General features: G+C 35.7%; 1 long non-coding RNA gene across 2 annotated transcripts in view; it reads left to right on the forward strand.

Moving 5' to 3' along the window:
- LOC125126195 (uncharacterized) overlaps positions 1-27,394 on the forward strand; it is a 233,060-nt gene that overhangs the window by 184,266 nt on the left and 21,400 nt on the right. The window contains exon 3 of one of the 2 annotated variants that reach the window (XR_007134550.1): positions 17,983-18,194. The exons of the other annotated variant lie outside the window; for it this stretch is intronic. This is a non-coding gene — a long non-coding RNA (uncharacterized LOC125126195). The remainder of the gene's footprint in view (positions 1-17,982; positions 18,195-27,394) is intronic. 2 annotated transcript variants of the gene reach the window in all.

A 27,394-nucleotide genomic window follows, 5' to 3' on the forward strand; every position in this document is an offset into this window, starting at 1 on the left:
GGGAAGAATTTTAATGTCCAGATGTATAAAGGGTGTGGTGATTCAAATAGTAACAGGATCAATATATAGATTATTCTAAAAATTACATATTTATCTCACATCTTCTCTCAAATACATTTGATTCTCAGAGCTTTGTTTCATTCATGAGAACAGCAAGGACCTAAGGTGGATTTCTTAAAGGTTAAGCATCACAATAGCATTATTCTAGTCCATACTTTTCATGATATATTTTGGTGGGGGACATAACTCTAAATAAGCAATTTATAACATTAACATGGAACTCAAGATTCTATGAGTATCTGTCTTCTGTTATTCTGATCTTAGAATCTTGAAAGCACCTAGCTTAAGGGCTTGTGAAAGACAATAGATCAATGATACTGTTCAGAATTTTGTTAATACTTTTCTGTTCAGATAAATTTAGGTGTCAACAACCAAAAGAAAAAAAAATACTGTTTGGGAAACATTGAGTCTTATTACTTATATTCCTGTGTTTTGCCCGGATGTGTGGAGGAATTAACAAAAGAAAGAGATTGATGATTTCTGAGGAGAATGTGCTATTCATTTTCTTGATCCTCTGTAGTATAAACTTACTGTTACACCTCATTTTAGTCACCGGAATTCTGTTTTTTCTCTCTTACCTCTTTCTGAAAATGAAGTTGAAACTGAAAACTTTCATAAAGCAGCATTCTTAATATTAACAGGGCTGGATATAATTTACAGGCTGTGTCTGAGAAGTCAAACAGTGACTTACATTAATTGTATTAAAAATGGACCAGATTACTGATTAAATTGTTTTAATATATAAAAATACTCACAGAATATGCTTTATGTCTCTGTGTAGAGCTTTGTTTAATATTATGTTTTATTTACACTAAAAATACTGGTTTTCTTGTAATCATTTTATTACCAAATATAACTAAATATGTATATGAACAGAGTAGATTAAACAGTTTTAAATGATTAATTTGTAGTTTCTTGCTGTTTTATGTTTATAAGCTTAACAAACATCATTAAAATGTTTGTATAAATTTTATTTTTATTTTTATTTTATGTATATGTAATGTTTCTGGAAATAAAAAACAGTGTTTTATATTTCCTTGTGTCTTCCTAGTAGTAAATTAAGTTTATGTTATATTAGTGATGATTCTGGCCTTTTCCTGCTAGTTTTGCCAATTGTTGACTGGTAATTAGTTTTGTTACTTATTAAATATTGTATGTTATTTAAATATGACCAAATATTTTTCAGAATTAAGCCAAAGTATTTTTCTGGATGTATGGAAAAAGGTGCTATAAATTGGAAGTATACAAATTAGTTTAGTTAGAAATCATGGTAAATTCAAGTGGATTTAAAAAACTTAAATATGGAATGCTGTATCAATTCCATTTGTTATAACAATTGCTGTATTCTACTCTCTTAGTCTTTTGCTAGACAGTAAGTTACTTAGGAGGAGGGACCTCATGTCTTTAATTTTTGTATTTCTGACACAGTGTATTTTCTTGTACACTTTCAGTGTTTGAGAATTAATCGACAAATGGATAAGACATTAATTTGAATGAATTGTGAATTGCTTATTGTGATGTATTCAAGTGGAAGAACAAAATTAATTGTGTTGTTTTTCTGATTTCTTTTGGGAACTTCGTACACTGTGCTAAGCTGGATTTTTTTTTTTTTTTAACCCTACCGGATCCATTCTCTACCCTTCTCCACCTTGCTTACTGCCTTGAAAGGTTGAACTAAGGGACACATCAGCAGGGCTCCTAGCTCTGTGGATTCTGGTTGGGTTTGGCCCATGAGAGCTGTAGCAGGAGATCAGAGTGAAGGTGGAGAGTGAGGTTTGGTCTTTATTCCCTTGGCTTCTCTTTGGAGGTTGCCTTGTGCTTGTTGCATCATGCAGCTGCAAGTTACTGCTTCTCTCCAAGTGTTCTATTTGATTCTCTTACCTGGTCCTAGAAACGTCTCTTTCTTTTGATCATCCCTTCAAGCCTACAGATGGCAACAGTTTGGCAGCTAGTATCTGCATTCCTACTCTCTCCTAAAGAATAGTCATTTTTTGAATAAACTCCTTGAATTGTACTAATTTGTGCCATCTGGTTGCCATTATAGCCTTAACTGATTTATATAGCATTTTATTGTGATATCTTTTAAAATTTTATCTTTTTGCGAAATGCTCTATTAGTGAACTTAATTTCCATAAGAACAATTGCAATCTATAAATTTGGTATAACAAGTACTTTTTTGAAAACATATAGTAATAAGTCTATCAATATTTTAAAGAAAATGACGTTCTCAATCTGTATCTCCACCACAAAGTAAGTGATAGACCATTTAAAATTAATATATTCATTAACAACCAAGTTCACATGGTATACCAGGAGCTATAGATACAAAGAAAACCAACATTTCACTTTCAAATATCCTTAATTTAGTATGAGAGAGTAATATATAGAGGAATAAAAACTATATAAAGATGTGTATTATCTTCTGGATATATATTTAAAATACCGTGGTAATATAAATTATTCTTATTAGGAAACTGTAGGTTTCCCAGCTTTAAAATGTTCACATATAAAATTCCCTTGTGGCACAGTGGGTTGAGGATCAGGTATTGTCACTGCAGAGGCTTGGGTTACTGCTGTGGTGTGGGTTCAGTCTCTGGCCTAGCAACTTCCGTGAGCTGTGGGCATAGCCCAAGAGACACACACATACACATACACACGCACACACACACACAACACACACACACACACACACAATTTTCACATAACACTATACTGGGCACTGTTGTAAGTAGTCGACAAGTATTGGCTTCTTTAATCCTCCTTTCACTCATAGGAATTCAGCACTCTTAATTACCTATTTCAGATATAAGGAAATTGAGCACGGGGAAATTAAGGGATGTTATTAAACTAATATTGCTGCTAATTAACATAGCTGCACTTCAAATCCAGGCAGTGGTGTTGTAGAGCACATACTCTTAAGCACCATGCTGTGCTAAGGATTTAGTAGAATCAGACCCATTCTTTTCTGCATATCCTTGTTCACTCCATCCCTGCAAGGAGAAGTGAATAACTGAGTTTGACCGAAGAATCCGAATTTGTGTGTCACCCTTTCCCCTTCCCTCTCGTTGTGCCTCCCAGGCAGAAGAATACAGTTTCATTTTCTTCTTGCTGTGAGGGAGGCTTAGTAGGTCAGGTGCTTCTCCCATGAGTGTAGGCTGAGATAATCCCCCTGTACCAGTGGTATAACTAATTCAGAGGAAGCAAGCCTGCTGTTGCTGTTGACCTAGGCCATATGTCTAGAGCAGCGTTATCAGGGATAAACATATTTGTTCACCTACCTAGCTATTGCATCCGTCTCTCAAATTGTTTCCCAGTGCATACAGGGAAATGAGAGAGGTTGTATATTTACCTTCTCAAACCTCAACAGCTGACAAGTGAGAAAGGGCTTTCCAGGAAGACGTATGAAATGACTTGGAACACCTGGGTGTTATGCCAGGCTGATCTGTCTATTCCTTAGTCGTTTACTGTAGGTTGGGGAAAAAACTGATATAAAACTTGTGTTTTCAACCTCGTTGTTGTACTTTGTAATATGTATCTTATTAATGGAACCTGTAGGGAGTCAGAGGTAGGAGAATTTAGGAAAAATAAGTGGGAATAGTACCAAATGTAGCAGAAGGAGTCAAATAAGAAAGAGATTTAAAGAGTTTGTTGGCATCAACATTGGGGAGGTATTTGTTGTATTTTTAAAGACAGTTTTAGGGATATGGGCCTAATTATAATAGTTTGAACAGTAAATTAGAGGTGAGAAAAAGAATAGATGGTGGGTAGACTTCTTTCAGGAAGCTAAGATGTGAAAGGAGGATGAAAAACATTTAAGTAGCTACAAGAAAACAACTAGGGAGTTTTGTTTGTGTTTTAAGGATAAAGGATAATTTTAAAATAATTCTCATCTGTAAAGAAAACCTGCAGCAATGTTGAAAAGATTACAAGAAGAAGGAGGAACTGAACTGTAGCTTAGCCAAAGAGGGTTGAGTCATGATGGGAGGGATGCTCCTCACTGTGGTCTGGAGAGAGGAGATGCAGGTGGAGTGATGCACCCCTTATTCATTACTCAGCAGTCTTTAACTTGTCAGACTCTTTTCTAGTACCATGCACCAACTGAAAACAATATACACTTTTAAATATTGGGATAGACTTTGACTCCCTGCTCAAAGAATATGTATACCAAATATTATTCCTTACCAGTTAAGCTATGTTGTAAACCTCTATTACTCATTGTCCAGAATGTTTAAAATGGCTCAGTGTTTTCTGGACGTTTCCTTTTTCTCCCATTATAATGCCTTTGGATAATGATTCTCGAAGTGAGCATAAAGGGGAAGGCTAGCAGGGGAAGAGCGATCATCAGCATGTGCCCTTTGAAACTTCTTCCCAGTAGCTTCCACAGTGGGGAGCTATTCTTTTAGAGCTTTCCAAAATTAAGAATTTACTTTCTTCTCCAAGATAGGTCTAATTTTGATGGATTCCCAATCAAAAACAATGTTAAGCCCCAATCTGATATTTATCCATTATGCTTTCTGCTCTCTGTTCAGGTCTAATTCCTTGGAAGGTCCTTGCATGTTTCTTGTGGTTTCATGGGTAGAGAAGGGGGCTTCCCACAGCCCACTATGAAGCTTTGAGGGTACCATATAAGAACCACTTTTTTAGACCTTCTGGAGGAATTAGTAGGGCCCTGGTGACATCATGGAACTCATTGAGTCTGGTTTCATGTAGCATGAGATCATTGACTTCCTGCCTCAGTTGGAGTACAGATGGTGGGTTTATTTTTATTATCTCATAGAAACATAGAAAGCAAATTGTTAGAATTTCCCAACAATGAGACCGATCAAAGGATTTCTTAGGGTTTTCATTTTCTCTTAGTTCTGTGTTTTATCATCTAGGGAAGGGACGCATATGGTTGTGTGGCTAAGGACAATAGAAAGCAGTTGTAGACTTAATTCTATCTTCTTCCCAGAAGGGTTACCTAGTGATATTGAAGGGACCTAAGGAGCTTTCCTATCACCTTGTTTTCAGATGTGCTAACAGACCTTTACTGTACAGTTCATCTTGCTGATTTTCCTAGCAAGCTATCCTTTGGTCATGGCTTTTTAGCTCCCCTGTTTATATGTTACACACATGCACAGGTGATGGGAAAGTACCATCCATGCAAGCTGGTGTGAGAGCAGGAGGAAGCGTCTATGTTTCAAGGGTCTCCTTTCCTGAACAGTTACTGTTTTGTCCTTTGTCTTTAGTGATTTATTTCTGTTTAGGAAAATTGTTACTTGACTAATACACTGTTAACTTACTTTTGGCATGAGGTTCATTTCTTTTTTTTTTCTTTCTTTTTTTTTGTCTTTTTGTCTTTTTGCCATTTCTTGGGCCACTCCCGTGGCGTATGGAGGTCCCCAGGCTAGGGGTCTAATCGGAGTTATAGCCGCCGGCCTACACCAGAGTCACAGCAACACGGGATCCAAGCTGCATCTGCGACCTGCACCACAGCTCATGGCAACGCCAGATCCTTAACCCACTGAGCAAGGGCAGGGATCGAACCCGCAAAAGTCATGGTTCCTAGTCAGATTCGTTAACCACTGCGCCACAATGGGAACTCCGCGAGGTTCATTTCTTCATCTGAAAATCGGTGGGGCTGAGTCCTCTACTTGCCAATCTTTCTTGTCTCCACCTGCTATCCTCTTCCTCTTCCCAAATAGGTGGAGGATGGGTAAATTACAGCTGATAAAATAATTCAAACTGTATGCAGATAATACTTAAACCAAGGTGCTACAGTGCTTAAACCTATAAATAATAGCCAGCATATATTAATATGATTGAAATAAAGATACAGTCATGTTTATATTTATACATATATACAGATGACACATCATGTATAAATATAAATGAATATGTACAAAGATAAATATTACTGTATACATGCTATCTATTATTTGTAGATTTAAGCATTGTAGCACCTTGGTTTCTTTTATGATTTTCTAAAAAAGGGTATCTAAAGGATTTTGATTTTTATCTTTACCTTTCTTCAATGCCTAAAAGTGCATAATATTGTCATATTTGACTCTTAAGACTTTCCTTAAAAAACCTAGCACATGTCAGGGACATGTTTAAATTGAGAGAAAATAAAATCTACAGAATTAAAATTTCCTTAACATGTTATTTTCTTGAATTTTGAAAACCTGAGTGCCTATTACGTGCCAGCCATTTTACTCAGGGTTGCCAATTGAAGATACTGAATTATTAAATAAAATATTGATAGTAATTATTATTTTAGAAAACAGTATCTGATTTTTCATAGATTACTGATCTCTCCTTGTTTGTTTTTTAAAGCAAGAATAACAAACCAGATAAAGCTATGCTTCATTACTTACACACATAGGTATATGCAGACTTATTTACATCTGAACTTTCGGAAAGGAAGCTTGCAGAAGAACATTTTCTGTTTTGATAGTATTCTGTTGTCAGTCACAGACTTATTCCCCAGAGAATAACTGTTTTTCTCTGCCTTCTGCAGTGTTATTTTCTCTTATGTAAACTTTAAAGTGAAGCTTCAAATGGTACTTTTAAGAACATTCTTAGTATTAAAAAAAAATCAATGTTGGACAGATTTAAGATGCATTTGACACTTTGCTCCATCAGAGAATCAATACCACAAAGATACCAATTTTACTTGTTTAATCTGAGACACTGCCATGTGAAAAATCACCTTTCCACCTTCACTGTGGTTCCATAAACATGAAGTAGTCATCAGAGGAGATAGGCTACCTGTCTTCACTTAACAAACTGATGTCTCAGGATTATATAAATTTATATTTCTGCTAGAAATCAATTTTTAAAGTTATCTCTGTAGTAGGAAATCAGTATCTTTTGTTGAAAGAAGAAATGCTTAATGATACCAAATGGCAAAATAGCAAGAGCCCATGAATAATGTGATTCTATACACATTTTCTTTACTTAACCTTCATTTACTTCAAAGTAACTTACCTAACCTTTAATACTTTAATCCTGTTTTTTTTTTTTTCTAAGAATATGAATTTTTGTCCATTCTGATGGTAGGCCACACAGAAAATTGAACATTTCTAGACCCGCTTGCCTGAATCTGGAAATGACTCAAAGCAGTAAGTAGTCTACCAAAGCCTGTCCGGCTCCATATTTCTGGGTTTTTGAATGTTCTATTGAAAGATTCTTAAGTCAGGAAACACTTAGCATTCCCTCACTTGCTATCAAAATAATTAATTTTCATAGATTAAACATTGTATTTTTAGGGAGTCCCATCGTGGTTCAGTAGAAACAAATCTGACTAGTATCCATGAGGATGCAGGTTTGACCCCTGGCCTCACTCAGTGGGTTAAGGATCCGCATTGCTGTGAGCTGTGGTGTAGGTTGCAGGCTTAGATCTGGTGTTGCTATGGCTGAGGTGTAGTCAGTGGCTATAGCTCCGATTCAACCCCTAGCCTGGGAACCTCCATATGCCACAGGCACAGCCCTCAAAGGACCAAAAAAATTGTATTTTTACCTAATTTATTGCAGGAATTAAAAATACCTTCTTCTAATAATGAAGCACCTTTCCTTGTTATTCCATTAACATTTCTACATTATTTTAGTGTTATTTGATTGCAAACATTGATTTTTATTTACTTATTTATTTTTGTTTTATATTGCACAATGCAAATCGTGTGCTTCCTTGAAGTCTTGTTGCTTGAGGATTAGTTTTACAGTTCACCATGATGGGGGGTTAGCAGTTATAATCTCTAAACAGCCAGAGACAATATTTGGACAGTTAACTATGGTTTTTTAAAGGTTTGTGTTTATGTAAACATTTAGACCATACCTTTGAGAATTTAGAAAATTGATGTGACAATACTGATACAAAGCTGGGCTAGGTATGGGATTTTATGGCTTATGCTGTGTTTAATCTTTATCTGTAAAGTACCATAATACTTCATGCTGGATGTAGTCCTAAGCATGACTGCTTTGGTCTAATGTTAGATGTACCCACATTAATGGCATTCTTATTTTCCTGTATTTATAATAAATAGTACTTCAGTTGATGATTTCCTAGCATGAGGTAGCTTGAAAAGACAAATCTTGGCAACTAACATTATCCCATGGAATGACAAGTATTGGAAATAATATCTATTTTCATTTTTTGTCCCCCACAACAATAGTCACAGAAGCTGGAAAAGTAGTGGTTTTGGGTTGAATCAGTGGCCATGGGGAAAAAAAAATTAAATTGGCTGCATACCTCATGTCAGAATAAATGAATCAAATATTTACATTAAAATATTATACCAGGAGTTCTCGTCCTGGCTCAGCGGAAATGAATCTGACTAGGAACCATGAGGTTGCAGGTTCGATCCCTGGCCTCGCTCAGTAGGTTAAGGATCCAGCATTGCCATGAGCTGTGATGTAGGTTGCACATTCAGCTCGGATCTGGCATTGCTGTGGCTCTGGCATAGGCTGGCGACTACAGATCTGATTAGACCCCTAGCCTGGGAACCTCTATTTGCCCTTGCTGTGGCCCTAAAAAGACAAAAAATAAAATAAATTATTATACCATATAAATACCAGAAGAAACCATGGAGTAAATAAGTATGTTTTACTTTTTATAGGAAAGCTTCTCTAAAATATAAAATTTAGAAGGCAGAAAATATTGATAAATTCTATCATATACAAATAAAAATTTTTACGGCAAAATTGCAAATTCAGAATGCAACTAACAAAAATAATAAATTATTTTAAGTTAGACTGCCAGAAAAAACCCCACAGAAATAAAGATAAGAAAAAAAAATCAACGACCCAATGGTAAAATGAGCAAAAAATATACATTTTTTTATTTTTATTGTTTTGCTTTTTAGAGCCATACCCACAGCATGTGGAGGTTCCCAGGCTAGGGGTCTAATCAGAGCTACAGCTATCGGCCTACGCCACAGCCACGCCAGATCCAAGCCATGTCTGCGAACTACACCACAGCTCAGGGCAATGCTGGATCCTTGACCCACTGGGCAAGGCCAGGGATCGAACCTGCAACCTCATGGTTCCTAGTTGGATTTGTTTCTGCTGCACCACGATGGGAATTCTGCAAAGGAGATATACATTGATAGTTCACAGAAAAAAAGAAATAAATGTTGCTTTAAAATCTGAAAAAATTCAACCTCACTTCTAATAAAAAAGGCAAATAAGCAAAGATAACATTTGTTCATTTAATAAGATAGGCAAAATCACAACAGATTGATAACACACTATGAAGTCCTATATGACGAACCAACCCTTTTCACTCATCGCTGTGGTAATATAAGATTGTGCAACTCCCACAGAGGGAAATTTGAGGTATTTATCTAAATTGCTCGTGCCCAGATCCTTTCACCTAGCTTTTCAACTTCTCGAACTTATAGGCATATGTGAGAAACACAGGCATATGTGAGTTGAAGTTATACACGTTTATTCATTGAATAATAACATATTTCAAATAAATAATTGTCCACCAGTTGTGGACAGACTCAGATAACCATAGATTCTTATGTAGCCATATAGTGGAATACTATGCAGTAGTAAAACAAAGAATAAAACAACTCTTTATGTACTATTATGAAAATGCCACCAAGACATATTAAGCAAAAACAGGCAAGTGAAAAACGATATTATAGTACATCACAACTTTGGTAATGGAAACAAAATGTGTATGTGTGTGTGTGTGTGTGTGTGTGTGTGTGCATGCATATATATGCATACGAGGCCTGAGGAATAGCCTTAGTTCAAACCTGAATATACTGTGGCATGTGAGGATGAGAGCCAAGTAGACTGGAGGTTAGAAGAGAGATTTTACTTTATACTTTTAAAAGTTTGAATTGTAAAATATGTTTCCCACTCAAAGAGTAAGTTGAATACCCACACATGTTCTACCGCACAGTCCCAGAAATAGAAGAATTTCACTTTTAACCCTCTTATGTTTGATGATAGTTCTTTGGTTGTAACATGTAACAAATGAGTCTTGATTTTAAGATGACTGTGAAGTTTAGAAAATCCTGTGAAGACAGTTAATCCTTCATTAAAAATAAACATAGAGTGTACCTGAGAAATTTTTCATATATTATTCTATAGGCCAAAACGGTCCTAGTAAATACCAGTGCATTCGCTTTGAAGTTGGACATTTCTCATGGAGAGAAAGCTAAGAAGGGAGTAGAAATAAGGAACTGGACAATGAGGTCCAAGATGGCCTTTGGAGGAAGGAGAGATGATCGGGTATATACCAGATCCCAGTTGAGGGAGGCAGAGTAGGGTTCAGAAAATGAGAATTCTATTGTTGACTTTCCTTTTAACTGCCAATATAATCTTAGAGAGTTCATTTCACCTCAGTTAAAGAAAGAATTTTAGGTGATGATCTTGAATATTCTTTCAAAAATTTAATGTTCTTTTATTCTGATCTCAATAATTGATTGTTGTATCACTTTATACAATGCAGGTGTAATGATTCACACATCTTTATGTGGTGGTAAATTGTATAAGATATTGTAAACAACATAAAAAATTTAATAGCTAGAGTTTTGTTTCAACCATCTTAGTGGACTAATTAGCTCTAGTGACAGCCTATTGTGATGTGTTTTTTCACATTGAAATTTAAGACTTTACAGGTTTAACATGTAAATGCTATGTGTGATCTAGTATTTAGTATATTTAGTATGTTCTTTGGGTTATAAAGGCCGTAGATGTTAGTTGTTTCATTTTCTGTCTGAGGAGGACTTAAATCTTATCTTCCAGGATTTGCTAAAGAGGATGTCAGAGAAATTATGACACATGTATGAATTTTAAAGAATCTATAGGAGGATCCAAAAGAATTTTCCAGGAGAAATTAGGGCCAAGTGTTGGGTAGGCATGGCCAGCAATGTTAAGAGGCATAAAATATGATCAAATGAGTGGGAGCTTGCAGATCATTTGGACTTCTGAAATTCCACATTATAGAATGACCAAGGAGTAGTTAGAAATAAAGCTGAAGATGTTAGGTAAGGGAAGACTAATAAACAGTGTGATATTGCATTCTAAAAGCCTTGCCAGTGAAAGTCATTGAAGTCTTTAAAGAAGCTGAGTAATATGCATTTTTAGATAGATCGTCTGAATATTATAGAGATGGACTTGGAAAATGGTAGAGTGGAGGCAGCTAGACCAATTAGGAAACTTTGTAATAGTAGATAGACAAAGGCTTATAATTGCATGAACTAAGATCAGATCAGACATTTGAAATTGCAAATGGGAGGTATCACTGAGGATTTTAGCTCATTTTAACTAAATCTTGAGGATTAAGGAGAAACCAATGACATTTCAGAACAGTAGCATTTTATTTCCTTCTCTCTTTCACTGTGGTTCTGCCAGGAGCTGACAATTTATACAGGTATTCTTTTCAGATGTTGTCATCACCTTCAAATTTTTGTCAGTATGTTTGCGTTGTTTTATTATTTTATTTTCTGCTTATTATCTGATAAATATTTAATATTTCTTGTATTCTCTAAAACTAGTTGTAGACACTGTTTTCCTTATCATGTGTGGTTGAAAAAAGAAACATTGAGAGCAGGAGAAAAGTGAAGATGTGGCCATGGAGTTTAGGGATTTGGGTTAAGTAAATTATAAATTTATTCAGCCTTGATGAACCCCATTCCGCAGATCTGGACACCAGTATTGCTCTCCTTGCTTTCTCTCACCTATCCTGGATGGCATATATGCATAAAGCCTCTTCAAAAGAAGGAAAAGGAGTATGTCTGATCTAAACTGAAAGGATACATTTTAAGCAATATTCTATTGTCATTTTAAAACGTTTTATTGGAGTACAGTTGATTTACAATATATTAATTTCAGTTTTACTTAAGCAATATTTCAAATTTGTATTTAGAATTTTATTTGGTAGGCTTTCTTTTTTTCAATAAAACCCCCATTTAATAAGACTCTATTAGATAGCCCAGAAAGCAGAATATTAAAGTCATTTGCTTAGACCTCTAAGACCTATACAATTGAATTGTGTTGAAAATCTTTTCTCAGTTAGAAGCTGGTTATTTAGCTTGATTTCAGGTGCAACCAACATTCCTACGAGTAAAACTACAAAATGGTTTGAGCATTTAAAATTGTTTGTAGTTTAGGGTGCATATTCATCATGCTGTATCTTCTTAAGGGATTTACTAAGTTAGGTTATGAATTTGAACTTTAGCTAAACTCTTTTTCTGTACTTGATGCCAAAAATAGTGTTTTAGAATCTTTTTTCTTTGTGCTCATTCCAGCTACTTGTAAAGGGTCACTGTGTTTCTGAGTTGAATATTTCCATCTCAACATCGATGCTTCCTTAAGTAAGAGAAAGAACAACATTTGAACATTAGAGACAGTTTGGCTTCCTGTTTCCCATCCTCTCTCCCCATCTGTGCAATGTTGTCCTTTTTGTTTGATTGACATTAAAATAAAATACACACAGGCACATGATTAAAGATCTTTCTCTTGCTTTCCCTGTGAAATTTTAGCTTGGAGCAATTGAATCATTCAGTAGCCTGACCCTGGAGGAAGGAAGGTGGCTTTTTTGCTTTTTTGCTCTAACCCTTTGGCATCACCAGAGCTAAACATTTGCTTAGTGTATTGAGCATTATTTCCTTTCAATACCGATTAGACTTTTTTCTTTTTCTTTTCTTTTCTTTTCCTTTCTTTTCCTTACCATTCTTTCCTTCCTTCCTTCCTTCCTTCCTTCCTTCCTTCCTTCCTTCCTTCCTTCCTTTCTTTCTTTCTTTCTTTCTTTCTTTCTTTCTTTCTTTTTCTTTTCCTTTCTTTCTTTCTCTCTCTCTCTCTCTCTTTCTTTTTCTTTCTTTCTTTGCTTCCTTCCTTCCTTCCTTTTCTCTCTCTCTCTCTCTTTCTTTCATTTTTTGCTTTTTAGGGCCTCACCTATGGCATATGGAAGTTCCCAGGCTAGGTGTTGAATTGGAACTGCAGCTGCCGGCCTACACTACAGCCACAGCAATGCAGCATCTCAGCTTTGTCTGTGACCTACACCACAGCTTACGGCAACTCCAGATCCTTAACCCACTGAGCCAGGCCAGGGGTCAGACTTGAATTCTCATGGTTATTAGTTGGTTTTTTTACCACTGAGCCACAGCGGAAACTCCTACCTTCTTTAAAAGTTAAGTTACTGAACCTGTGGCTTAAAAAAGAGTCCAATTACACTCTACAAAACCTTAATATGTCTTTATTTTTTCAGGATTGATTCTATGTCAGGGTCATTGTGGATATTATTGCTTGCACTATGGCTAGTTGTGTGAGGAAAGACAGCCTTGAATCTCTGCATAGCTCATGAGAAAACCATTATTGCTCCTTGTCCATTGTGGTTGGTACATCATTTACATATTTGAGGTTGAAAGTAAAACTACAACTCAAAGTGGTTAAAATAAGGATTTTTTTTTTTTTTCCCATTGAAGTGAAAGTCCAGTGGTTGGGAATGTTCTAAACATGATATGATAAGAAGTTACATTACTTGATTTAAAGTATCCAGCTTTATCTTTATCTGCTTTGTCACCCTCAGGATCACTGCCCTTCACATTAGGGTAGGTTCCCCTCCTTAAGACTGCAAGAAGGCTATCAGTGGCCATTGAGTTTAGACATTCTCCTATTAATGTCCAACACAAGAGAGAATATCTTTTCTCTTCTATAAGGTCTGTGAAACCATGTTCATGTGTTCCATTGGCTCACCTTGGTTTAGGACGCCTTGTCTCTGAGTCAAGCAGAATGGAAGCTGGAAGTCCCATTGTTTACTGTAGGGGGACAGTTTTCATGTAGGAAGGTAGCTGCAACATTTAGAGAGGATGTGCCCACTAAGGGTCTCAGAATAACAGGGAACCAAATATACCCAATTAGATATTTTTGTCTTATAATTTGCTTTAATTATCTTTAGATGGGTTCCCTGGAAAGATTCTTCCCTGAATGGATCCCACTTCTACCATCATACACAAGGAAATATGTACATTCTGAATAAAATCAAACCCATCTCCTTTGAGGTTGGATGAAGTAATCTCAGCAGATCAGCAGTTTGAACTATAAACCCTAGCTGCTCCTCTTCATGTGGTATTAGATTTGATTTTATTAAGGGAGCAGCAAGTGTTGTTTCAAAGCCAAGGAATATCTGGACACTGGGGTATGGTTGTGTGTATGTGCATGTGCACATACAGAGAAAAAATTGAGGGAGATGGAAATCATTGGCATCCTGTAATTTATCATTTGTCACACTGACATTGAAATGTATATTTTGGGTGTCACACAGTCTCATTTCTTGACTCTGAAAAATAACAGGGTATAATAGAGACATAATAACTATGGTTCCAAAGAATTTTATCACAGTAAGTAACCCATAGTAAATTGATTACATATAATATTTTTCCACTGATAGAAATCTGAGATTGAATCATTGCCATGAAACATGCATTTGTTTTATACAAATAAACATGCAGTACTTTAGCTTCAGTAAAATAGAGTCCTGTAAGAAAAAAATGCAAATGATTTGCTGGTAAAAGCACATAAAATTTCACAAAACAGCTTTAGTCCTTGGAGAACTTTAATGCTTTTTAGACTGTGTGCTAGTCCTCTTTGAACAATTGCTATTATCCAAATAAAATATAATTTTTATCAATAGTAACTGCTTTTAGAAATGCAGAAACATCCAGTTGAAAAATGACACTTGTCATCATAGGCCATTCACACACCCAAAATATTAAAATAAATATAAATGCTTTGACTCATGGCAAATATTCTCCCCCAATCTCTATCTGTCTTAGTCTATTTGAGCCACTTTAACAAGATACCACTGATTGGATGGGTTTATGAACAACAGAAATTTATTTCTCATCGTTCTGGAGACCGGGAAGTACAAGATAAGACCCTGGGAGATTCCGTGTCTGGTGAGGACCTGCTTCCTTATTCGTAGAAGGTGCCATTTTCACTCTGTTCTCCCATGGGGGAAAGAGCGAGGCAGTACCATGCTCTTTTATATGAGCACTAATCCCATCCTGCAGTACACAAACATTCAGACCATAACACAATCTCAACTTTTTATGAGGTCCCTCAGAACTGATCTATTCCAGTAGTTACTAGAATAAAGAATTAAGAAAAACAGGAGTTACCGTTGTGGCTTAGAGGTTAACAAATCCGACTAGGAACGATGAGGTTGTGGGTTCGATCCCTGGCCTTGCTCAGCAGGTTAAGGATCTAGCATTGCTGTGAGCTGTGATGTAGGCTACACATGCAGCTTGGTTCCTGCATTGCTGTGGCTCTGATGTAGGCCAGCAGCTACAGCTCCGATTAGACCCCTAGCCTGGGAACCTCCATATGACGTGGGTGCGGCCCTAGAAAAGACAAAAACAAACAAACAAAAAAAAAAACAACAAAAAAAAAGAAAAAAACAAAAGGCAGAAAAACAAAACAAAAGCTTAGAAATACTCTTCTGGAGAGATGTATATGGCATGAATGAAGAAATGGGCTTAAAGATAATTTTGGTCGTTATGATTAAAGGTAAATTTTTTTCAAAAGGGTTACATAAAATCTCAAGTTTCATTCAGTTAATAAAAAGTCATTGCGTGTTTATGATCTGCCAGGCACAATTTTCTGTTTAGAAGATGGGACAGATACAGTCTTCTCATGAGATACATTTGTAGTTTCATGAGGGGGACACAGATAATAAAATTGCTTGTTAAATGGCCAAGATAATTTCATACAGTGGTAAGTATAATGAAAGAAAACAATTTCTTGATCAGAGTGATCAGAGAGAGTAGTGGGGAGAAGCTGGATGATTAAACCAGTAGCAGTGCTTCACTGAGGAACTGGTGCTAGTACTGAGCCTGAGACAGAGAAATCACAATAGTAAATAGCAAAGGGCTTGATCAGGCATCTCAGACATTTAGTAAATAGAGCAATGGCAAAGTGTGCAACTTCAGTAATATTCACAGAAATATAAATCAAGATGCACAGATCTTGCCTCTTAATTCAGGAACAAACGTAATAAAATATATTCTGCACTATTAAGGTTGCAGTGAAATTAGTGCTCTCATTCACAGCAGGCATCAAGAACAAAGATATCCAGACGTTTTATCCATTAGTTCCTCTCTGAGTACCCATGTTGGGGAATGAATATAAAAATAAGAGATAATGTATTAGCAGGCAGTTGTTTATTTTAATATTATTTATATCTATGGAAAATTTGAAATAATCATTCAATTTTAGTAGATTGTCAAGTAAGTTTTGAGTAATCCACTGTAATATATATACACTAAAATGATTATTGTAAAGGTTATGTAAAAACACTAAGCAGCAGTAAAAAAAAGAAAATGAAATGAAATAAACAAAAATGCATGACAAATTATTTAAGCTGTAAGCCATATAATAAGTATGAATTTGTATCTCACTTATTTTATTATTTGACTAGTAGGTTACAGTGAGCATCAAAAATCCTCCAGTTTTCCATCCTAGAGCCTAATTTGTTGACGGTAAATCAGTGTTCATGTGATATGAGTAGTCTTTTCATATCTCAGTAGTAAGCAGAATTTAGGTCCCTATGATTTTCACCTCCTAATTTTATTCCTATGGTTATGTTATGTGACTGGAAAAGGGGGCTTTATAGATAGAATTAAGATTATGAGGCAGCTGACCTTAAACTAGAGAAATTATCCTGAGCCTGGAAGCCTGATCCCCAGAGCCTCAGATATAAACCTGGCTGCCTGACACCTTGTCTTTGGCCTTGTGAGACCCTAAACAGAGAACCCAGTTGAGGCATACTGGGCTCCAATTTCTGAACTAAGGAAATTGTTAGACAGCAAGAGGGTTTTGTTTTAAGCTGGTGAATTTGTGGTAATTTGTTATGGCAGTGATAGTCTGCTTCGATACAGTCAGCTGTAAGCAGGAGCCTTGCCTTGGTCCTGACTTAATAGGATATGCTACTCCTATCTAAGTCATCCACTATGCACTGTCCACATTGCTGCATTTGTAATTGATCAATTCCTCTTCACAGAAATATTCTTTAGTAAACCAAGCACTTGAAAACTTAACCATCTTCTCTCCAGGAAACACTAGATAGCATCCAGCACTAGCCAGCACCTGTCCATCTATTCTTAGTATCTGTCAACATACAACTGTGAGAGCAGATTGATTGATTGCCCATTAAAATGGCAAATCTTACAAAGGACATGAAGTTTCATAAGGCTGATGAAAATGATATTGAGACTTCTCAAATAACAATTGTGAAGAATTAGACCTTTTAACAGTGGAGGGAGGAAAGCAATCAGCAGGGATAATGGTAGGATAGCAGATTCACTCTAACATTTTCCGCTTGGAACCAGTGGCAAATTATGTGCATTTAACCAGCACTTTCTGTGGTATGCACAGTTCCTCTGGATTAAATTTTAGATTTGCTTGCTGTCTAATCATTTTTTCACCTTTTTATCTGTCAAATCTAAATCCCCAAAGGGGATTAATCCCCCAAATCTCCACCACTACATTCTACCACTTACTACTATAATCCATCTGCTAAATTGGATCTCCTTAGAGCAGTAAATCCAGAATGATCTTTCCACACCCTTTAGACACTGGTGCAGACTCCACTGGCTTTCCTAGTCAGGCCAGTTTCTGCTGCTGGGAAAATTGTACAGACCCCCCTCCCCAATAAGCCCTGGGCAGCAGAGTTCTGATGAGTTCCAGCTTCTCCTCTCTTTTCCCAACTATCCCTGTTTCCATGGCCCCGGAATGTCTTACACAGGAGCTAAGTTATTACCAAGGTGATCTTTTGGAAATGTTTTTTTTTTTTTTTTTCTAAGCGTACATTCCCTTGTGGATAATTTTTGCTTTGATGTACTTAGAATGCTTTCTAAAGATGCAAGCAATTCCTGTTGTGGCTAAGACTGAGTTGTGCCTTTTCGTTTTTCCCTTCTCCCCAAGAAATAGAGCTAGCTCTCCCGCCCTCAGTGTTAGCTGGACACATGCAGCAGTATGGCTTGACTTCCAGAAAGGGATGAAAACCGAGAATGAGGAAGTTGTCCAATGGGAACAGAACATTGCTTTCGCAGAGAAAATAAAAAGAAACTCGGCTGTCTGCTCGTCTTCCCCCATGTTCAGCCCTCCTTTCCAATAGAGAGACTGGAAGAAATGAGGTGAGACCAGTGATTCTGATTAATCTTTTTCCCCATTCATTCTTTTATCCATTCATCCCACTTATCTTTCCCTTTCTCTTTATTATGCTTAATATAAGAGCTACCCTTGTGACAAGTTTTGAAGTGTGTAAACAGTATTTTAACTACAGGTACAGTGCTGCACAAAAAAATCTCTAGAATTTGTTCATCTCACAGAACTAGAACTCTTTACCTGAGATAGGTAGTGATATAGTTGCATGGTATATGGCAACTCCCCATTTCCCCTCTCCAGCTCTGACAACTGCGATTCTACTCTCTGTTTTTATGAGTTTGACTATGTTAATTAGAGACCTCACAGTGGAATCAGGCAATATTCGCTCTTCTGTGACTAGCTTATTTAACTTAGCCTAATGTCTTCCAGGTCCATCCATGGTGCCACAAATGACAAGATATCTTTCTTTTTTTAAGGCTGAATAATATTCCAGTGTATGTTTATACTGTATTTTCTATATCCATTCATCTGTTGATGAACATTTAGGTTGTTTCTGTATCTTGGCTGTTGTGAACGTTGCTGCCATGAACATGGGAGCGCAAATAATCTCTTTGAGATTCTGATTTCAATTTCTTTGGTTACATGTGGTTATTCCTTTATTTCTTAAGTTGTACTGCTGTGTTACTCATCAGATAAAATTGCACCTAAGTGTCCTATGTTCCTCTACTTTTCTATAGGTAGCAAGCTGGAGTGGGAAGAAACGATGGCAGTTCTTTTTCTCACTTTTCTTCCGTCTCACATTTACCCTGGCCTGAGATGCCTCATTGCTGTCACAGGCTCCTATTCACCTCATTCTCTGGCAAAGAAATAATACTAACTGTATCTTGGGAATATATTTAACAATCTTCCTCTTTTTCTGAGATGAGGAAGATAATATTGTATCTACATTTTTCTCAGGGAACTTGGCTGAATAAGAGTTTTTAGAACTAAAGATTCTCAGTTCTACCTGCCATCTTTCGTGTAGAATAGTCATCTACATGTGGGAATAAGCAAACACCAGACATATTCAAAGTTGGAAGGTTTCCATGTATCATTTCCTACTTTGAAGGGTGCTTGATAATTCTGTGCCTTGAGAGGGACCTCTCTCATGATTTCAGTACTGACAATGGTGGCAGGCATGGACTGCGGTCACACATTCTGGGAGAATTGTTCTGTCCTAAAAATGTGTTTATTTAATTGATGCCTACCTTTGCCATTAACTGTAAGCTCCCTTAAGTCAGGTTTTGTGTCTGCTTTATCACATCGTTACCCTCAGTAACTAGCACTGTCCTGGCACATAGTAAATAGTCAATTTTTTTGAATGAGTTATTTTAATAGCAAATTGTAAGAACACCCTTGAACTCTTCCAAACAGCCATTTCTAATATAACTTCAGACAGAAATATCAGAATAAAGGACAAAACAGTTGTGCTTTGTCTTAAAACTATTTCTTTCACTTCAGCTTACATGTAAATTAGATTTTTACCTTTAATAAATAATCAACCAGGAAAATCAAATTAGCAATGTTTAGAATAAGACATACTAGACATACTTGAATTCCTCTTAACTTTTTGTATTAAACTCAGTCAAACATTTGGTAAGATATATGATTCTATGATACTCTTCGGATAACCAAAATCTTGTTTACTTATATTGCTGTTTACTTTAAGCCTGCTATTCCTTTTTATAAGCCCCATAGAAAACATACAAATTTTATGGAATTTACAGTCATTTTAACTGCTATTATATGGTTTTAGCTACTACACATCTTAGCTGTGCTAATCTTTCTTTCAAGCAGATAAAGGCAACAAAACAAAACAAAGCAAAATCTGCCTTTACTGGTAGGTTTGTCTGAAAGATACTCCAAACTACTATGATTACCTACCAACAATATCTTTGAAACAGCAACTCTCTGATTTTCAAATTGTCTTTGCTGATAAATCTCTTTCCATTTTTCACAGTTTATCTAAGTACTTTTGCCTATGATATCAAGATCACTAACCAAAAAAATTCTATGACTGAGAGCAATTAACATGGTCTATCTTCCAAAAGTAAGAAATACTCCTCCCTTTTAATCCTTTTTTCTTTAATTTACACATTCAGAGAATTCAAAATGAAATTATTTTTTTTTAATAACTGTACTGTAGTTTTTTTTTTTTTTTTTTTTTTTTTACCATTCCTAAATGAAATTGATACTGGAATTTTGGGATAAAAACAAATGCTTTCTATTTTCTTTTCTTTTCTTTCTTCTTTTTTTTTTTTTTTTGGTCTTTTAGGGCCACACCTGCTTCATATGAGTTTCCTGGCTAGGGGTTGAATTGGAGCGGTAGCCTCAGGCCCATGCCACAGCAACATTAGATCTAAGACATGCCTGTGACCTAAACCACAGTTCAGGTACTGCTGGATTCCCAACCCACTGATTGATGCCAGGGATCAAACCCGGCAACCTCATGAATACTAGTCGGGTTTGTTTCCACTGTGCCACAATGGGAACTCCCAAATTCTTTCTATTTTAGAGTGACAAGCAATCACTAAAGAATTGAGCATGAAGAAGAGTGAAACTTGGAAATCGCTAAGGATGTTTCCTTTTGGTACGAGTACTGCTTTCTCTCCTCCATTGTAATTATATCCATTTAGGCTAAACTTAATAAGGCCTTGATGTTTCATGTGAAAGATGAAATTATCTAAGTACCTTTGTTAGGCCAGATTCTCAAGACAAGCCTTGAAGCTGAGAAATGAGAGATGTCCTTAATGCCGATGACAAATACAAGCCAGAACTGAAAGAGCGGCAAGTTGTAGTTTTAAAGGCTTTCTTTTTAAAGTAAGTGGCAGAAATAAAATATTTTATAGTTCATAAAAAAATTGAGTTGGTTTTGAAGAAAAATACAGTATAAACAAAATCAGGAGGGAGAAAAAAAAAACAAGAACAAAAAAATCTACCACCATATCTGTCTTTGGATGCTCCCTAGGAACCTACAGTCCTTTGTGTGGTGTTTCTGAAGGAGTCTCTTAGAAACTTAGATCATCAAGCATAATGACAGGGCCTTGTCACAGGTTCCTGACAGGTATGTGATCTTGGTCCTTATTCCCAAGCTGCTGTGGAACTGTGCTACCAGTGAGATGTACAAAAGGAAATTTGCCTGGCATGTTAAACTATTTTAAGGTCTCACTAAAAACATCTAAATTCTGTTGTTTAGCTGGGAGTAATTTACAGGGTTTATTTATTCAATACATTCATTCATTGCTTTCACATGTTAATGGCTATCCACCCACTGTTCCCTCTGAACTGCATCTTAACAAGATTATGCTCCTTTTTTTTCTAATTTATTGAACTAGCATGGGATATATTTATATAAAAATTAGCTGCCTAAATACTTCCTTGATGAAAAACATAGCTGCTATAATTTTATTATGAATTTTAATCAGGGAAAAAAATGACCTTTGAAATTTTCTTCTGCTTCATTTTTAATGTGTGTGTGTATGTGTGTGTGTGTGTTTCTCTCTTAATATGATTAGAAATCTTTGTGATTTAATTAAATTTAATATAGAAAACATGTGGCTGGACAGTAAAAGTTTGTTTTGAAAGAAAAATCTTAAGGAAACAGTTAATTAATTAATACGACTAACAGAAGACCTGTTTTCTCAGAAAACACTAATTCTTCCAACACAGTGCATCTGTTTCACAATAAAATACATTCTGATTTGCTTTTGGTTTAGAAAAAAAAAAATCCTCTGAAGTGAATCCAAATATGCCCTGTGCTTAGTTTCTTTTGCGCAAGGTTCTAAGCCTCTTGAAGACCCAGTATAATTGTTCCCAACCTAAGGAGCACCTCTTCATACCGTACTCAAAAATCCGAGTCATGGAGATAGTTCTCTGATAAGAGGAGCCGTCTTTCTAACTTCGGGCTGTTGGAAGATTGCAAAAACCTGTGTGCTGGAAGGAAGGTTTCACTAAACCCAGGGCCTTGAACTATAAAGTATGGGAGTGTCCAGGAGATAAAGAGTTTTCCTTGTTTCCCTTAGGGTCCTTGGGCTGGGTCTGAAAATTAAGTTGACAAAGGCAAGTTAGGCATATGAATTAGTTAATATAAGTTTTATGTGACATGGAAACTTTCATAAGTAAATGAAAACTGAAGAAATTGTTATTCCCAAGTTATTTTTATGCTAGGCTTGATGAGCAGTGGACAGTTGTTAAGAAATATGATAGGGCAAAGTGTATGAGGTACGTGTAGTAAACTGGGGGAAAGACCTTAGCAAGGTCTGTTCATTCAGGTTCTTCTTTTTGTCCCTCAGCCTTGGAGTTAAGACTATTCCTTTCCTCCAGGTATAGGGAGGGAATCTTTGAAGTGGCCTTTGTGAACTTCAAGGAAAGATCGAGTCCTTTCTGTACCTGCCATTTTCTCAAACTCCTGCAGCTTAGAATAGTCAAAATGCCAAGGTGCCCTGTTTTGAAGTGGCGTATCCTGAACTCTTGCTAAAATATTTACTTTGGGAGATCTCTTATGGCCTAGGGTTAACGATCCATTTGTCCCTGTTGTGGTATAGGGTTCAATCCCTAGCCAGGGAACTTCCACATGCTGTGAGCACAGCCAAAAACAAACAAACAAATAAACAAATAAATATATTTACTTACAAATATTGTTAAATACGCATTTTTAAACCCCACGCCCCAAATGTGATCCAGTAGATGTGGGCTATGATGGGTAGCCCTAAATAGTCATTCTGGCTGTCCCAGAAACCACACTGAGTTTGTAGAGATAGATAATCACATTACTAATGAAATTATTTATCTCTGTGTCAAGATGGTAAACCAGTTAAACTCATGTCTAATTTAAGAAAGAAATCTGTAGTATAATATTCCTGCTTGTGATTTTTCCCACTTATGCTGACAGACAGCCATAATTTGGGGTCAAAAAGATAAGGAGGGTTGGGAACGTAGCTAGGGTAATCTTAAAATGTAGGTGCTTCTTTAAAAAATAAAGCTAGCAATAAAAAGTTCCTTTGGAGTATCCAGTACTCATAAATCAAAACAACCCTATTTTGTTCCTATTGTTGATGTGTCCAAACAGCTGATACTAGATGGACTATGTTTGAGAATTGTAAGTAATTAAAGAAACAAATTGTTTACAAACATTTTCCAATTTGCAGTTCTTCATCACACTATTCTCCCCAACCTGTAAAGGTGACTTTCCTTTTTCAATGTTTTTCCTTTCAGTCCTTTTTCAGTGCCTGCTAGGCCTACCACAACCAAGGGTAAAATTACAAGGTTTTTTTTTTTTAAATTAATTAATTTATTTTTTCCCAAAGTGTCACTGAATTTCAGGAGGAAAAGGAAACTGACAGCACTTTTAGTTCAGTGGTGCTCTCTTGTTGTACATAAGTATCTGATTTGTAGAGTGCCTAAATATCTTTCTAACTTCCCTGGAAGGCAGAGCCTGAGGAAAATGTTTATGTGATACTAATTTATTGGGGAGTTCAATCCCAGGGAAACAGGATGTGGGAAAAGGTCATGGAAGAAGGCAATGTGTTACCCAGCTAGCCTAGCCATCTGTTTGTACCAAGTTAAACCGATTGCTTGACTTTGCAGGACCATATTTTGAGAGAAAATATGAACAAGTATTTCTCAAAAAAAGTTTTTCCAGGGATAGGAGAAGACACAACGTTTTCCACTGGCTCCAACCTCTCATTGGTGGAAGTTTTGCCACATGGATGTCAATTCCCCTGTCTTCCCACGTTGCCTTCTGCATCAGCAACAGGGAATTCCCAGGGCAGGCAGCTGAGTCCCTTGACACAGGTAGAAGACTAGCAACTATGTATCTTGCAAGAGTGGTTGCTGAGTGAAGCTCATGCAGTTTGTTGCCTTGGCAATGCTAAGACTAAGCAAGTGAGAAGAGCCTTAGAGACAAGAGAGAAAAGAGGACCTTTGTGAAAACAAAAGAATTTGATCCAGTACCTTCTCTCTAGTTGTGATAGAACTAAGTCTAGAACTTACTTATATGAGATCTATTTGCTTAAAAATAATTATAATGTTTTAACCTTGACAAATAAGAAAAGGGATAGCAGGTGACCTAGGTATTGATATTTCTTCTTCAGAAAAAATTGATTTTTATGTTCTTAAAAAAGAAGCAAATGGCATATGTTTCTGATAATATGGCAGATCAAATTATTGAAAAATATTTCTGATACAAAATGCTAGATAAAAGATAGCAAATATACTTTTACATATACTGGCAAGTAGTGACAAGGAGACATTGAACTAAGAATATAGGATATTCTGTTTATCAGAAGAATATAAGATATTCTGTTTATCTAAAGACTTTATTAAGAGATTAAAAAGGCAAGACATTGGAGGGGAGAAAATATTTTACAAAATAAATAAGCAAAAAATTGTTAATTTCCAGGATATAAAAAAGTGTCCTACAAAATCATACCTTTTTTTTTTTTTAAAAATAGATGAACCAGTAATAAAATGGGTAAGAGGCTTGGGTTTTTTTCCCCAAAGATAACATCCAAATAGCCCATTAGAATATAAAAATGTACTCTATATCAACGGGGATATGTAAGTTAAAAAAAACAAAAAACAAAACAAAACAAAATGATGTGGCATAATTTACTGACCCTGAGCATATGTATAGTTTGTGATCCAGAAATTTCATTTCTGAGACATGATCAACAGGAGTGTATACATATAAGCATGAGAAAACACACAAAATAACATTCAGAGAAGCTTTATTCATTAAAATAGAATGGGGAAGTAGTATTGCTGAGGAGGAATACTTTTCTTCTACACTTTTAGGTTCAAAAATTGGGGGCCTGTAAATTAAATTCACAGAAGATAGATGCGCAATAGAAAAGATAAATTTTTATTCACATACGTAAATTGGAGTTCACAGAAAAATGGGACACAAAGAGGTGGTTAGAATTTGGGCCATAAATATTATCCTAATAGGGGCAGTAGGGGGAGAATGGGCACTTAAGAGAAAGCAAAAGGCTTTTCAGAAAGATAAATGAGCCTTTAAGAGGTAGATAGGAGATACAATAGTTTTATGACAATGTCTCTTCAGATGATTTATTATCCCTGCTTGTTTTTGGTGACAGGAGTCAATCTTCCCTGGTTGTGAGACTCAAGGAAGGGATTTATAATAGGTGAATTCTTTTAGGAGGCTCGCTTTTAGGCAGATAAGGGGAGTAAAGAAAAAAGAAACTCTTCACAGTGGTCTATTCTGAATCCCTTTAGTATTCATACAATTAAAAATAAGCCATTCCTATCCACAATGATAGAGTTAAATCTTACAAACATAATGTTGAGTGAAAAGAAGCTAGATAAAGATGAATGTGTATAGTGTTATGAATATTGTGTCAAAAACAGACAAAATAACCTATGGTGTTAGAAGTCAGTATCGTAATGTAGTGTTTTCCTTTCGGGAGTTTAGTAATAGGAGGAGCAAGTGGGGGTTCTTCTGGGGTGCTAGTATTAGTTTTTATCTTAATCTGGGTACTAATTATATGCATGTGTTCATTTTGAGAGTTCACTGAGCCATGAAGACAATTTATGTGCTCTTCTTTCTGTATATTACAGTGTAAAATTGATTACCAAAAATAGGATAGTTAAAATAATTTCTTCCTTGTGATGATGCTATTTTTGGGATATAAGAAACTTTTTTTTTTAGAGCCGCTCCCACAGCATATAGAGATTCCCAGGCTAGGGCTTGAATCAGAGCTACAGCTGCCAGCCTATGCCACAGCCATAGGAATGTAAGATCCAAGCCACGTATGCGACTTACACCACAGCTCATGGCAACGCTGGATGCTTTACCCACTGAGAGAGGCCAGGGATCAAACCTGCAACCTCATGGTTCCTAGTCAGATTTGTTTCTGCTGCGCCATAATGCGAACTCCTCATTTTTGTTTTTTAGAGTTGCATACTTATATTTTTAGAGTTGGGAGGTCAGGATGTTTTTATTATTTTTAATATGCACAGTATGAAAACAATAAAGTATATTTTAGAAAGTTATGAGTAAGGATTCAATACATATATACCAATGAAAAAGAAAAAAGGGGAAAACAACAATTTTATATAATATTTGAAAATTTTTACAAAATATGTATTGTCTAGCCATATAATGCATATTGAAGTGACTTAAGAGGAAATAAAATATTGAAGTCATTCTATAATCATTAAATAAATTTAATCAGTAGTTATATATAACTCTAACCAAGAAAAAAATCTACCGGGGGGGGGAATCACTAATCATAAAATTCTTTTAAAGAAGAATTTTACCAATGACTCAACAGACATTTATCATCTTATACACACCCTTCAAGAGATTAAAACAAGGAAATATTCTTGGAATCATTTTGTCAAGATAACATAGTCTTGATACTAAAACCAGATAAAGAAATTAAAAATAAAAAATATATAGGAAATATCATGAAGATGGATGAAAAATCCTTAAAAAAAATTAGCTGACAAAACTGAGCAAAAATACACATATATATATATATGGATCTTAAGACTAAGTCAGATGTATCTAAGTAATGGAGACAGGTTTAACAAAGTGTCTTGTAATATAGTAATCTTCATAGAAGGATTCAACAAACTTAATACCCATTTATGCTTAAAAACAGATTATGCCACAATAGATTTTCATAGTATACTAGAAATAAAAGGTAAATGTCTTAATGTGATAAACTTTATCAAGAGTATGTACCAAAACCTACAGCAAAATGCATGATTGACAATGAAATGATAGAATAATTTTCTATAAATCATAAATGAAACTACAGTACCTGCTATTGCTGTTTCCATTCATTTTTGGAGATCCTAGGCAACACATAAAGAAAATAAAAATTTATAAAATGTAAATAATTAGAACAATGGAAATAAATCTCTTGGTATATGTGGAAGATATTGTTTACATAGAAAAGTTAAGAGAATCTATCAAATATTAAATTCAACAAGAAAATTCATCAGAGTTGCTGATTTTAGGATTAATATACAAAACCCAATGCATACCTAAAGCCAGCAGCAAATAATAAAAAATATTAAAATATAGATCACATACTAGGTCACATAACAAACCTTAACAAATTTAAGGGGATAGAAATTATACTGAACATCTTTTCTGACCACAATGATATGAAAGTAGAAATCAACTATGGAAAGAAAAATGAGAAAAGAACAAACATGG

This window comes from Phacochoerus africanus, chromosome 4 (genome assembly GCF_016906955.1).
Source record: "Phacochoerus africanus isolate WHEZ1 chromosome 4, ROS_Pafr_v1, whole genome shotgun sequence".
Taxonomy (NCBI): Eukaryota; Metazoa; Chordata; class Mammalia; order Artiodactyla; family Suidae; genus Phacochoerus; species Phacochoerus africanus.